The sequence below is a fragment of the Bos taurus genome, chromosome 2 (genome assembly GCF_002263795.3).
Source record: "Bos taurus isolate L1 Dominette 01449 registration number 42190680 breed Hereford chromosome 2, ARS-UCD2.0, whole genome shotgun sequence".
Lineage (NCBI taxonomy): Eukaryota > Metazoa > Chordata > Mammalia > Artiodactyla > Bovidae > Bos > Bos taurus.
This window is the reverse complement of record NC_037329.1, coordinates 114,901,449-114,914,605: the sequence shown is the minus strand read 5'-3', so window position 1 is coordinate 114,914,605 and position 13,157 is coordinate 114,901,449. Positions and strand designations below refer to the sequence as shown.

The 13,157-nt window shown below is 41.9% G+C and overlaps 1 long non-coding RNA gene across 1 annotated transcript in view; it reads left to right on the top strand.

The window, feature by feature from the left end:
* Nucleotides 1–3,527: 3,527 nt before the first annotated feature.
* LOC101902260 (uncharacterized) overlaps nt 3,528–13,157 on the top strand; it is a 41,750-nt gene continuing 32,120 nt past the window's right edge. Inside the window, exon 1 of the long non-coding RNA XR_003031374.2 lies at nt 3,528–5,317. This is a non-coding gene — a long non-coding RNA (uncharacterized lncRNA). The remainder of the gene's footprint in view (nt 5,318–13,157) is intronic.

Below are 13,157 nucleotides of genomic sequence, written 5' to 3'. Positions count from 1 at the left end.
TTGCTAATAGTGGAGTTTTGGGAATCCATCTGAAGAGTGGTTTAGTAGTGGGGGGTGAGGGGCGGTTGTTTAGTTTTATTGGAGCAGATTTAGTGCTGTACAATGAGTCTTGAGAAGGAATCAGGTGAAAGGTGGTCCTTTTTCTGTTTTTAAATTAAATTAAAATGAAATTTTGCTGTGACAATGACCTAAAACTTGAATGTTTGCAGTCAATAAACTTTACTTCTAGATTTTATGAACAATTTTAATTCTAGATATAGTCATCAAAGCTAAATGTTTTCTCTTTTGTTTTTAGCGGATGGAGTCCCTGCTGGGCTGTTGCCCTCAATTCTTGCCTGGGATCAGCTCTCCTATCTTCACAACTCTGAGGTCATCTTTTGTAGATAACCACCTATTCTATCTATCACTGTGGATGGTGACAGAAAGCGTGATATTAGTGCTTACTCCTTAGAAGAAAAGCTATGACAAACCTAGATAGTGCATTAAAAAGCAGAGACATTACTGTGCTGACAAAGGTCCGTATGGTCAAAGCTATGGTTTTTCCAGTGGTCATGTATGGATGTGAGAGTTGGGTCATAAAGAAGGCTGAGCACTGAAGAATTGATGCTTTTGAACTGTGATGCTGGAAAGTCCCTTGGACTGTAAGGAGATCAAACCAGTCAATCCTGAAGGAAATCAACCCTGAATATTCATTGGAGGGACTGATACTGAGGCTAAAGCGCCAATACTTTGGCCACGTGATCTGAAGTATTGACTCCTTGGAAAAGACCCTGATCCTGGGAAAGATTGGAGGGAGGAGGAGAAGGGGATGACAGAGGATGAGATGATTGGATGGCATCACTGACTCAATGGACATGAGTTTGAGCAAACTCTAGAAGATAGTGAAGGACAGGGAAACCTGTTGTGCTACAGTCCATTAGGTCATAAAGAGTCAGACACAACTGAGTGACTGAACAGCAACAACAACCTATTCTACCAGTACATGAAATTGGCTCTGACTCACCCTCTGATTAATTGCTGGCAGAAAAAGAGCTAAAGCAGGAAAAGAATGAATTTCCTTCTGGCTGACAAACAACTCCTACTTGTTGCTACTAATGGGAAATCTATTTTTACTCTTTGGTGTCCCGGCAATGGAGTTGATCCTCATGACACGAGGAAAACCCCAGCCAAAAATTTACAAAGACCATTTCTCTTTGGAGATTATAAAGTCAAAGTATCTTCTCTAGGAAACTATAATACGGTATTTCAGGTAAGAAAACTATATCCGCTGTGTGTATTGCATTATAATGTTCAGCCTCCAATGAAAACATCATCAATTATCAAAGATTTTCACCAAAGATGACTGTGCAGATGAAATCTGTCCTTTAATTTTTTTCTTTTTTGTCAGTGCCATTTAATTTTTCTATGTAGCTGTGGAGTGATGCGTTTTTGTTCCAGAAAAGCACTGTAGTGTTAGGATTAGTCAGTCCTAGGCCACCCTGGAAATCCAATTTACTAGCTGGGGGACTGTCTGAAAATTGCTCAAATACTTGGAGCCATAGCTTTACCTTTTGGAACATAGGGCTGATGACATTTACTTTGCAGAGGTTTGGAGAGGATTCAAGGCATTCTCACCACATGCAGAGAGCACTTGATACAGTGCTTCGCCCATACCTGGCACCACACACATTGTAGACCCTGCAGAACAATTTAAATTCTAAACATTTTTACAACTTTTGGACAAAATCTCTTCCTTCATACCAGAACAGTTGGGTCTACCTTCTTATGACCGTGAAGTTTAAAAGGCCTTAGACACAGGAAGTCTTCCTTGTTGGAAGTCTGGAGTCTATATTTCTGGTGGAAAAGGCCTGTGGTCCAAGGAAGGTTATGACGAAACCATAGATGGAGTTTTGTAACCATGGCACCCCTTCTCGGAGATGCACTCGTGCAGTTTCTGAGCACAAAGGTGGCACCAATGAGGAAACTGGACATGTCAAATGTCAAATATATGAACTAGTTCTGCCTTTAATTCTGATCATTGCTTTACTTTCTTCAAGATCTGATCTGAGGTTAGAAACGCTCATCCCTTCCACGTGTGCTCACCTGTAAGTTGGATTCGGATATGGCCCCCTGGTCTCCCACCCTCATACTTCTTGCTTATCCAAAAACTGCTGTTTTGTTCTGATCCATAAGCCTTCTTGGAGAGAGGTTTGTCTCTTAGCAAATAGCCCTGCACCATTTGGCCCCTGGGGTTGAATTCACGTCTTTTTAGATTTAAGACCCAAATTAATGTAGAAATATCTTTAACATGAGGTTGTTGTGTCTGCTTCATCAATAGTCTAGATTCTTCCTAACCAGAGTGTTCTTACAGAGGAGGGGGTCCAGGGAGAACGTGCCACCGAGGCTGTGAAGGGAGCGCTCTCTAAAAGACAAAAGGGCCAGGCTCTGGCCCCCTCGCCCTGACTCATTTCTCATCTTCCCCTACTGCCTATCATCTCTTTCCCTTCATTTCTGGGCTGGCCCAACCTCTCACGGCATTATTTTTAGTTCTCCTGCGACAACACTGACTTGTTTCTCTTGTGGTTTCTTTTTCCCTTTACCAGGGATGTGTGATGATTTTTCTCCTTGTGCGTTCAAGGGCGTCAGGAACACTGTGTGCTCGTGTTTAACCCATTGCATTTCCCGGAGGTCCTTTGTTCAGTTGCTCATGAACTCTTAATTTTTTCCAGGCTGGTGTGTTTTGTCCAGACTGCAGCTTTCCTGGAGCTTGGCTGGCCTCTTTGTTTTGGGGAAGCTTATTGCTTCATAGGGAGACCATCTGACAGTTGTTATCTGTGACCTGAGAGACAGAACTGCCAGCAATGGGAGTCAGGGGCAGTGATGAGCGGTGCTCCTCACCGATCTCCAGGCTCCTGAGCCCCCACCACCATCTAGGACCATGCAAGGAAAGGGACCAGGGTGACACCAAATGTTCACAGGAGGATGGAAGATTTCCCCACCCACTAGCGCTGGCCTTGGTGTTTCCTGGAGCCCCTGACAATGGAGAGAAGCATTAAATTGCACGTATGGATGGTTGGCTGTATGGATGTCTGTACTCTGACCCTCCTCCTTCCTTCCCTCCAGCTCTCTTTCCTTTCTCCCCTCCCATCCTCCTTCCTTCCCTTCATCTCTACCTTTCACAGCAATCTGCAGTCTTACATCCTGGGCAGCATCTCTCCAGGAGGCAAACATAATGGCAGACAGAATGCCGAGTACAAGCCAGGGGATCATGTCTTCAAGGAGCTGCCCAACCACAGTGAGAATAAAATCCGGGCTCTTTCCCACCGACACCACCCTTTCTCCACACCCTCTCCAGCCTTTATTGTTTGCAGATTTTTTTTTTTTTTTTTTGGTTGATGGCCATTCTGACAGGTATGAGGTGATCGTCATTGTAGTTTTGATTTGCATTTCTCTAATAATGAACCTGTTGAGCACCTTTTCATGTGCCTTTTTTTTTTTTAGTTGGGGTATAGTTGCTTTGCAATATTGTGTTATTTTCTGCTGTGTAACAGAGTAAATCAGCTATTTGTATACGTGTATCTCTTCCCTTTCAAGCCTTCCTCCCACCACTCCACCACCATCCCATCCCTCTAGGTCATCACAGAGCACTAAGCTGAGCTCCAGGTGCTGTATAGCAGCTTCCCACTAGCCATCCATTTTTCTCATGGTAGTGTATATATTCACCCCACTCCAGTACTCTTGCCTGGAAAATCCCATGGGTGGAGGAGCCTGGTAGGCTGCAGTCCATGGGGTCGCTGAGGTTCGGACATGACTAAGCGACTTCACTTTCACTTTTCACTTTCATGCATTGGAGAAGGAAATGGCAACCCACTCCAGTGTTCTTGCCTGGAGAATCCCAGGGACGGGGGAGCCTGGTGGGCTGCTGTCTATGGGGTTGCACAGAGTCGGACACGACTGAAGTGACTTAGCAGCAGCAGCAGTGTGTATATTAGGGCCTTCCCTGGTGGCTCAGATGGTAAAGAATCTGCCCATAAGGTAGGAGATTCCTGGTTCCATCCCTGGGTTGGGAAGATCCCCTTGAGAGTGAATGGCTACCCACTCTGGTTTTCCTGCCTGGAGAATTCCTTGGACAGAGGAGCCTGAAGTCTCCCAATTCAGTCTCCCAATTCATCCCACCTCCCTCCCCCACTTCCACACCCTCACCTTGTGTCCACGGGTCCATTCTCTACCAACATGTCTCTATTCTTGCCCAGCAAATAGGTTTATCTGTACCACTTTTCTTGAGTCCACAGATATGCTTTAATATACGAAATTTGTTTTTCTCTTTCTGACTAAAACAAAACAGCTCACAAAGTGTACCAATAGTGCAAAGATTAAAAAGGATATAATGAAGAAGAAAAAATCCATACACAAAATCAGAGTCCCTGGGGGACTCGCCATCCCTTTCCATCCCCCAACCTTGCCTTCCTTCCTGATACTGCTGTCAGTTCACTCCTCACTCAGAGCTTCCTCACTGAGGTCTCCTCCTCCTGAAATGCTCTGGCTTCAGAACCTCTCGTAGGTGCTGACCTCTCATCCTGATGTTAACCCAATTTCTCCATTCCCGGAGACACCTTTCCTCTTTCCCCCTACTTCTGATGCTCTCTATCGCATGTTTTGTTTTAGTTTCTTCACAGCATTACTCTTCATCTGAAACTATCTCTGTGTTTGCTTGCTGTTTACTTCCTGCCTTTGTGCTCAGTCACTCAATCGTGTCTGACTCTTTGTCACCCTATGGACTGTAGTCCGGCGGGCTCCTCTGTCGTGGAATTCTCCAGGCAAGACTGACTCTCTTTTTCTCCATGTGGTCCCCAGTGCCTGTCATGTTAGTTTGTCTTCAATAAATGTCTGTTGAATAAATGGATAAATAGATACTCTCATAGGGGGCATAAGAAATACAAAATAACATCATAAATAATGATAATAATAATGACTGACTCTTTTTGTATGTTACCGAGCACTGTGTTTTATGTATACTATCTCCTGTCTTCAGAACCATCACGAGAGGAGAGTATTACTTTTATATTTTGCCAAAAAAAAGGAGGCCCTCAAGAGTTGGTATTTTCCCAAGGCCACCCACCTTGTGAGGGAAGGACCTGGGATCCATCCCCAGACAGGTCTGACTCTCAAGCCCACAGCGGTTCTTTTCTCTGGACCATGGTGTCTCATACGTGTAAACAACTATGATACAAGCCAGAAAGCGATAAGCTCCATGAGAGGCACAGATAAAATATCATGAGAATTCAGAGAAGGAAGACGTGGCTTCTGGATGATGGCAACAGGAAAGAGTTGTGACAAGGTGATTTTGTGTTTCTGGATCTCAGCCCTTGAAGATTTGGGGGTGGAGGGAGGAGGTGGGAGGTTCTGGACATTTGGAAGTGGAATATGAAATCCCAGGGTGTGTTGTGTGTATGTGTGTTTTATAGTAGAGAGTAGAAAGGTGAGAATGACTATGAGTTTAAATTCTGTTCTGAGAAAGCTTGTAAGTAGCTGTGGGAGGGCATAGTTCCTTCTTTTATCCAGCTTTGTCTTTCATTCTTTTTTCAAGACAAAACTACACATCTGTATCTATTAGAGTAAGAGATTCGTATAAACATCTATAATCCTGCATTTCTGTTTTAGCAGACCTTGCTATTTATCTACCCCCAAAAATGTATTTTCCTACTGAGTCACATTTTAATGTCAGATGTAAGCTAAATGTTCCCAGGCCTATCTAGCCGGGGGGTGGGGGTGGGGGGCAGAGGGGAGGTGGTCACATGTGACCACTTTACCACTTAAACCCAGATTTTCATGATTCAGTGTCTCCGTCTTCTCAAGCAGAATTTATGTCCTCCACCAAGCCTCTGCCCAGATTATCCTTGAGTTCCAGGAAGGCACATCAGCTGCGTTCACACAAGGCTTCCTCACTGGCATGGCTTTGCCTTCTTTCTGCTGAAGGATGTGGCCTTCTCCACAGGCTCTTGGATTCTGTGTTTTCTACCAAGCCTCCTGCCTAGGGCTCCAAACCCAGAGTCACTAGATTCCAAATTGGCTACATTTCTTTCAGCCCTCCCAGAAGTGAAGCCTCACAGGACAGGGACAAAACCTCCTCTCTTCTGAGAGCTAGGACCTGTGGGGAATGCTGGGAACCAGAATCGAAAGCACAGTAAAATAGCCAGCATCGTAATGGATTCCATTTAGACTGATACCGATATGTTGTGATGGAACTGAATGTGAGAATATTATCAGTCCTGATGATGTTGAAGTGATTGTGATAGAGAATGAAATGGAGGTCATGAACGTACACTGATTTTCTGATCTTTCGGTGAAGACACAAAATATAATTTATAAGCAAAACAAAATATAAATAAATGAAAAGGGTAGAAGTAAAAATATATTTAAAATAAAAATATAAAGATAAATATAAAATTGAATAATGGGGAGGAAGCAACTATAATAATTGTGATCTACTGTGATCTAGTTGTGATCTAGTTGTCTTCATAACTACAACCATATCACAGTTTAACATGACTAAGAGCCATTAGGAGTGAAGATCTAACAGTTTCAACCCTTGTTGTTGTTTAATCGCTAAGTTGTGTCTGACTCTTTTGTGACTCCATAGATCGTAGCCCACCAGGATCCTCTGTTCATGGGATTTCCCAGGAAAGAATACTGGAGAGGGTTGTCATTTCCTTCTCCAAAGGATCTTCCCAATCCAGGGATTGAACCTGCATCTTCTGCTTTGACAGGTGAATTCTTTACCACTGAGCCACTGGGGAAGCCCAGATCCGTTCCAGGTATCTCAAATAAAGGTGAATATTAAATGAGTTTAATGAGATAATTAAATTTCAAAGATAAATTTAATATAAAAAAATACAGGACACTATTTTTGTTACCTAGAACAGAGAAATATTTTTAAAATAAACTGTCAAAAGCAAGAGAATAAACTAAAAATCTGAGACATTTGATTATAAATAAATAAAACAGAATAAAGGATTTTTATTCAATAAACATCATCATGACTAAAATGGATAAATCAGTGATAGAATGAGGGAAGATATTTTCCACATCCAAGACAAAGACTAATATTTAGATTAATCAAGAAACTTTTGAAAACCAAAAATAAAAATACAGCAAGACCAATTAGAAAGTGAGCAAAGGATATGAATAGGCAAGATACTGATGAGGACACTTGAAAAGCTAATCAGTGTTTGAAGAGAAAAAAATCAAAATTAAAGTAACAAGGGTATATGGTATACACCCATTGGACTGACAACAGAAAACTCATCAGTGGGGTTCAGGGCATAGAAATCCTTATATACTGCTAGTGGGAGTATAGGCTGGTCAGTCATTTTGGTCAGACTAAACAGCCATATACCCTATGATTTGGACACGACTGAGCGACTAAGCACAGCACAGCACCTTAGAATTAGGAAGTCCAGCAGATGAGTTATGACACCATTAGGTTCCTAAAGGACTTGCGAGTCCCTTGGACAGCAAGGAGATCAAACCAGTCAATCCTAAAGGAAATCAACCCTGAATATTCATTGAAAGGACTGATGCTGAAGCTGAAGTTCCAGTCCTTTGACCACCTAATGTGACGAGTCGACTCATTGGAAAAAAGCCTTGATCCTTGGAAAGATTGAGGGAAAGAAGAGAAAGAAGTGACAGAGGATGAGATGATTAGATGGCATCACTGACTGAATCGACGTGAATTTGAGCAAACTCTGGGAGATTTGAAGGGCAGGGAAGCCTGGCATGCTGCTCTCTATGAAGGTGCAAAGAGTCAGACACAACTGAGCTACTGAAAAACAACAATAAAGAGCTAGGTACAGTGATATTAGTTACAGAGGCATGTGTGGTATCAGGGAACCTGTGTGCTCATCACCGGAAGAGTAGAGATGTATAATCAAGTGGATGTTCATCTTGGAGTTCATCACACCAGTTAGAAGCTGTGGGTTCCATGTTTGCACAGTGATATGGATGGGTCTTAAACACAGTGCTTGAGGAAAAAAGGCAACAAATATTAATAGAATAAGATATTCTAGTCAGCTCTCTGTATCCATGGGTCCTATACCCATGGATGCGCAAGGCCAACTGTACTGCACCGTTTTATACAAAGGACTTGGGCGTCTTCGGATCTTGGTACCCATGTGTGTGCTCAGTTGCTCAGTTGTGAGCACACTTTGTGACTCTTTCTGATCCCGTGGATTGCAGCCCGCCAGGCTCTTCTGCCCATGGAATTTTCTAGGCAAGAACACTGGGGCAGGTTGCCATTTCCTTCTCCAGGTGATCTTCCCAACCCAAGGATCGAACCCCCATCTCCTGCATTGGCAGGTGAACTCTTTGCCACTATGCCACTTGAGAAACCCCACTGGTATCCATGGAGGTCCTGAAACCAATTACCCCATGATTCAGCGGGACCACTATAGTCCACCCTAGCATTTATGTCAGAGAATGCAGGCACACACAAAAGCTGCACAGTTTGCAAGCATATTAATTTTGAGAAAGACATACATGAAACATATTACAATGGTTGCCTATTTGAGGGGGAAGGGTAGGGGAGGAAGTATGGGGATAAAAAGGAAAAGATACTTTGAAAGAATAAATAAGAGGGGCCTTGTGTTACCAATGATAACAATGTGCCATGAATTGAAGCGTCTGATAAACCTAACCTTCTGTTCCCGAAGCTTAAAAAACAAAACAAAACTGAAATATAAACTAGACAAATAATATAAACAAAATAGAGAAGTTTGTGAAAGCGAAACCTTGGAAAGTCCCAGGCCCAGATGGCTTTTCAGGGAGGTTCTACCAAATCATTAAAGGACAGATAACTCCAGGGTCATGCAGGCTGTTTCAGAGCAGAAAAGGGGGAAGCTTCGAAATGAGTTTTTTGACGTTAGTAGTCCTCACAATGCAACAAAGATAGTATAAAAAGAAAGCCATAAACAGTATGACACTGTTAGGCAAAAAGCCTAAATAAAATATTGGCAGATAGATTCCAACAACACATTAAAAAAAAATAACTGACCCCAATGAAGGGTTTATTTTAGGTCCATAAGGCTGATTTTCAAATAGGAATTTTAACATGGTTTAGCAAATCAGTAAATGAAGCTACTAATATATAAAGGTCATTTGCTCTAATAGATGAGGAAAAGCATTTGATAATATTTAATACTGATTTTTTAAATTGAAACAGGTCCCTTAGCAAAATATTAGTAACTCAAAATATTAGACAACTTGAAAAAGAAATAAATACTAAATAAAAAAAAGAAATGCTGAAGCTAGCATTTATTGGGTCCTCTCTATAAGAAAGGGACTGAGTTGTATCCTACCTGCAGTAACACAGTCAATCTTCATAGCAACCGAGTATCATGAAACCCATTTCACAGAGGAAGAAACAGGCTTTACAGAGGCTAATTCACTCAGGTTCACACAGCTGGTCAGTAGCAGAACTGAGTTGCAGACGTAGGAAATCTAACACCAAAATTACATATCCTTTGTTACTTTTCGGGTGCCTCTGTCATAAGCTTTTAAAAATTATTTTATTTTTGGCTGCACTAGGTCTTTGTTGCTGTGCAAGGGCTTTCTCTAGTTGCGGCTCTAGAGCACAGACTCAGAAGTTGCAGTGCACAGACTCAGTTGCCCTGTGGCATGTGGGATCTTAGTTCCAGACCAGGGATCGAACCTATATCCACTGCATTGGCAGGTGGATTCTTAACACCGGACCACCAGGGAGGTCCTTTATTTTAAAAAATAGTTTCCTTCCCTATTTTTTCCTCTCACATCCACTGAGTTAGATGTGTCTTCTACTTAACGTTTTCATGAATTTCTGAATGCATTGAGTTCCAATGGCAGTCTACCAATAGTTCTATTTGTCAGCATTTCATCTCATCCAAGACTTCAATTAAGAAGAAATAGAGTGTTACAAGTTTATTTCTCTTTGTCAGGCACCTACACTTTGGCAAGAATAATTTTGAATGATAACATTTGTTAACATGTGCCTAATGTAGATTGTAGCCATAAGGATAATATGTTAATTTGTAGTTTTTTTCCTTAAAGAAATTAGTTATTGAGTGTTAATATAAGTTAAATGCATTATAACTTTTAAAGAAATGTTGTTTGCATTGTCTTTAAGTAAAAATACTAAGTCAAATAAAGTCAATAATCTATTGCCCAATAAATATCTTAGGGGGTCTCTTCTAATATATAAAGATGACTTATAAAGCACACACCCAACTACTTTAATTTTTATAACAAATAAATATTTTAATGTGCTTGAAATATTTTTCTTTAATGGCTTAGATATTTTCAGCCACTTCTACTTACAAAAATATAATTGATTTAATGCTCAGCAGGATGCTGAGTTGAAGGTTTTAACATAGTGTCAAGATATAACAAATGCTCACACCACATACAAAAATCAACACAAAATGGACCAAAGACCTTAATGTAAGAGATAAAATAGTAAAAACTCAATTCCTAGCAGTGAATTTAGAGCAGTCAAGGCAGGGCAGTGATGTAATACAGAAGAAAGAGCAATTGTGTGAATGGAACAGGAAGGAAGTGGCACCATGTGCAGACCTATAGAATCCCTCTAATCGCCACATTTTCCAGGAAAGGCTCATCTGTGCAGTGTCTATCCTACCTTCTGGCTCTGCCTCCCAGCAAGATCAACACTTCCCTGTGCAAAAGTGAGAGAAAAAGAGGAAACCCTTGCATAGTAAATAACACAGAACTAACAACCTGAAGAGCTGCAAGTGCATTTTCTTAAGTGTGGGGCTGTGGAAAATATTCACTGATAAGCACTTTCTCACCTACGGCACCTATAGTACTGCATACGTTAATTTTTTTTTAACAAGGAATGATCAGCACTTTGTACAGAGTGTCTTGATTTTAGAGACTTCATAGGTTTATTTCAAAAGGTGCTTCACGAAAAGGTATATGTCGTGGTGGCTTCTACAAGTTTATATAATTCGTTAAAGTTTGGCAAACATCTGGCTGTGGACACATGCTTATACCCAAGGTCAAATGAGAGGCTTTGAAATGTGATATTTGGTTGAATGCTTGGTGAGTTAGCAGAGGACTTCACTATCACAAATAAGACAGTTAAAGTTCCAGCTGGTATTATTTTGATTCCTCTCTCAAAGTACTGCCTTCAAAAAATAGTCATCTCTACTGAGAATTTAAAAAGAATGCTGCTCATTCTACATAGTTTTATCTGTAAAAGGGAAAATAATGTTCATTGCATATAGATTCTAAAAAAGACTATTTCTCAGCTACACATTGAGCAATGATATTTAAACTATTTTGACAATGCAGACCAATGAAATTAGTAGATAAGAGATTCTGGTGTGCAAACCCTGATCTAAGCCAAACCTTGAATCTTACAGATGAGGACACTGGGGCTCAGATGTAAAGTGTCAAAGGTGAGTTTGTCTTATTCTAAGGGCTTCCCTGGTGACTCGGTGGTAAAGAATCTGCCTCCAGTGCAGGAGACTTGAAGGAGACATGGGTTTGATCAGGAAGGTCCCCTGGAGAAGGAAATGGCAACCCACTCTTGTATTTTTGTCTGGAGAATCCAGTGGACAGAGGAGCTTGGCGTACTGCAGCCCAAGGGTTTGCAAAGAGTCAGACACGACTGAGCGACTAAACAACAACAAAAACCTGTCTGCTGTCTACCCCCCAATGCTGACAGAGGATTGGAGTGTGGCCAGAACTATCAAATGTCTTGAACAACTTCCTCAAAGCTCTTATTCAAAGTCAGCTTGGCCCAGAAAATAGGAACTGAGTTACTGTGGCTAAGTCCATTTTGTCCCTTAGCTTTATTCCTTCCTTTTGAGGAAAAGAGGGAAGAACTTTTATATTTTGCCCCTAATCTGTAGGCGTCATGCAGACATTGGTTTCAGTCTCTCTACACCTACGTGAGTTGAAGTTGCAGGGAAGCAGTGGTCTGGGGCTGTGTTATCAGACTGATAGCTGTGAATTTGCGATGTTTTACTGTGCTACTTGTTGAGGAGAAACAGATGATCTCAACGGACTTTGAGATGCATGGATCCTATTGAAGCCTGCCCCATACTTGAGTGCTCAGTCCCTAAGTGCACGGGAGCGTCACTGTGGTGGCTTCTCTGGTTATGGAACACAGGCTCTAGGCACGTGGGCTCAGCAGTTGTGGTGCATGGGCTTAGTTGCCCTGTGGCACATAAGATCTTTCCAGAAGGCATGAACCTATGTCCTCTACATTGGCAGACAGATTCCTGTCTACTGTGCTGCCAGGGAAGTCCCCACCACCAAGACTTTATATTCAATCTGTACTGCTCTTTGGAAGAGATCATGGTAGCTTGAGTTTGTGCAGACAAGGATTATTCTTTTCTCTTCTTGTGCTCTTCACTCTTCCAAATGTAAGTCTCATCATTGCACAGGAGCACTAATTGGAAATCCTACTGGCTCAGATCTTTCTGGGCCTCAGTGGGGTCTAGAGGGATCCTGTGTAAAGCTCTGAGCTTGGCTGCTTTCTACTCCCCATTTGGGAGTCCCACCTATGACACTGGCCAGTGAAGTCCCTCTCAACCTTTAGATTTAACCTGTGTGTGCCTGTAATGTCTGGTGCTATGGATGCTGTCAATGGAGAAGGGGAGGATGAGTCTTATTACTGGATAGGATGATCCATATAATGTCAGAAGGAGAATCTGCCTTGAGATTGAAGGGCCCAAGATCTAGAGTTAAATTGCCAGAGCCTGAATTTAGTCTGTGTGATCCTGGGTGGGTTGAGAAGCCTTAGGGAGCTTTGGTTTCTTAACCTGCAAAATGGCAGCTCTTAGCTTCCAGGTTTCTACAAAGACTGAATGTTACAACCTTGAGTCTGGCTCTTAGGTGCATACTGGTTATCTGGAAGCAGTCAATCCATGGACACACTTGCGAATGTTGTGTCAAGCCATGGGGACTCTATGAACATGGTTTTGATGGTTAATTTATCAAGATGATGCTGAATCTATGTGTGTGTGTGTGTGTGTGTTGTGTGTGTACTGGATCTCAAGTCTCATCTTTAGTCATATTTATGGAGATTCTAGTTAGCAGTCAGTGCTGTGGGGAAGAACAATGGAATATTACTCAACCATTAAAAGGAACAAAATTGTGCCATTTGCAGAGATACGGATGGA